This window comes from Rutidosis leptorrhynchoides, chromosome 5 (assembly GCF_046630445.1).
Source record: "Rutidosis leptorrhynchoides isolate AG116_Rl617_1_P2 chromosome 5, CSIRO_AGI_Rlap_v1, whole genome shotgun sequence".
Lineage (NCBI taxonomy): Eukaryota > Viridiplantae > Streptophyta > Magnoliopsida > Asterales > Asteraceae > Rutidosis > Rutidosis leptorrhynchoides.
In genome coordinates this window covers 453567034-453568627 of record NC_092337.1, presented here as the reverse complement: position 1 = coordinate 453568627, position 1594 = coordinate 453567034, and the positions used below count along the sequence as shown (strand labels likewise).

At 35.3% G+C, this 1594-nt stretch overlaps 1 non-coding gene across 1 annotated transcript; it reads left to right on the top strand.

The window, feature by feature from the left end:
- The first annotated feature begins 933 nt into the window (after positions 1-933).
- On the top strand, positions 934-1040 carry LOC139851169 (small nucleolar RNA R71). Its single transcript, XR_011760527.1, has one exon. It is a non-coding gene; the product is annotated as a small nucleolar RNA R71 (small nucleolar RNA).
- Positions 1041-1594: the final 554 nt, after the last annotated feature.

Here is a 1594-nt window from a genome sequence, read left to right as displayed (position 1 = left end):
TATTCAACTTTTATTGAAAATGGAATAGGTGGTTTGTATGGTGCATATATTGGTTTTTCAAAACCTGGTGGTGGTGTGATTTCTTCATCGTCTGAAATCTTTTCCTCTTTTATTTCTGGTTTTTCAGAATTCGTTGAAACCATGTTGACATTTTCATTTCGAGGATTTACTTCAGTATTACTTGGTAACTTTCCTTGTTTCCTTTCACTAATCAGGCCTGCTAGAGTACCTACTTGTTTTTCTAGATTTAAAATGGAAGTTTGTTGAGTTCTAAATGAATGATCAAACTTTTCATTTGTTTGGGTTTGAGATGTAATAAATTATTTTTGAGATTCAACTAACTTTAATACCATTTCTTCCAGATTTGACTTTTTCTCTTCAGTTTGTTGTGGTTGTCTATATAAGCCTGGCCTTTGTTGATTGAAAGTGTTATTTTGATTATTATTGTTATTGTTGGGTCCATTTGGATTGTAAAGAATGTTTTGACTTCAGTTTAGGTTTTTCCTTGGCTGTTGATAATTATCTTGATAATTATTTCCCTGCCTTTGGTTTATGTAGGAAACATTCTCACGTTGTTCCATCGTTTGCTCGATATTACAATCCTTCGTTAAGTGTGGTCCACCGCATTGCTCACAACTGATTTGTATTGCGTGAATATCTTTAGTCATCTTTTCCATTCGTCTTTCAAAAGTATCTATTTTTGAGGAAACGGAATCAAAGTCATGGCTAGAATTGGCTCTAGCCGCTTTGAATGAATGTATGATATCTTTCTCTTGGTGCCACTCATGAGAGTGGGAGGCTGTTTTATCAATAATCTTGTGAGCTTCGGTTGCAATTTTCTTCATAATGGAACCACCAGCAGCTGTGTCAATATCTTTTCTTGTAGCGATATTAACGCCTTTATAGAATATTTGAACTATTTGAAAAGTGTCTAAACCGTGTTGAGGACATCCTCTCAACATCTTTCCGAATCTTGTCCATGCCTCAAATAAAGTTTCATTTGGCTTTTGTGCGAACGTGGCAATTTCTCTTTGAAGTCTCACGGCTTTAGATGCCAGAAAGAATCTTTGAAGAAATTTCTCCACTAAGACATCCCATGTATCAATTGCTCCTTCTGGTAATGATTCTAACCAATCTTTAGCTTCCCCAATTAAAGTCCAAGGGAACAACATAAGATAGATCGTTTCATCTTCAATTTCTCGGATTTTAAATAAAGTACAAATTCTATTAAAGGTTCGAAGATGTTCGTTTGGATCTTCTTTTTCTGTACCACCGAATTGGCATTGATTAGTAACCATATGTATGATTTGTCCTTTGATTTCAAAATTTGGTGCAGTAACTTCTGGTTGAGTAATGGCATGACCTTGACCAGTACGTGTGGCTCTCATTCGGTCTTCCATAGTTTGAGGTTCTAGATCTTCCATATCTTGATTAGTTGAATCTGAATCACTAGAAGATTCTGATTTAACGGTTCCTTATTCAACAAATTCTGTTTGAATAAATTGTGGTTCAGGAGGAATGTTTAATAGTTCAGGATCTTGGAATTGTCCCTGAATATCCTCCGGGTTCTCAATTGTGAAGTTAGGTTCAAAAA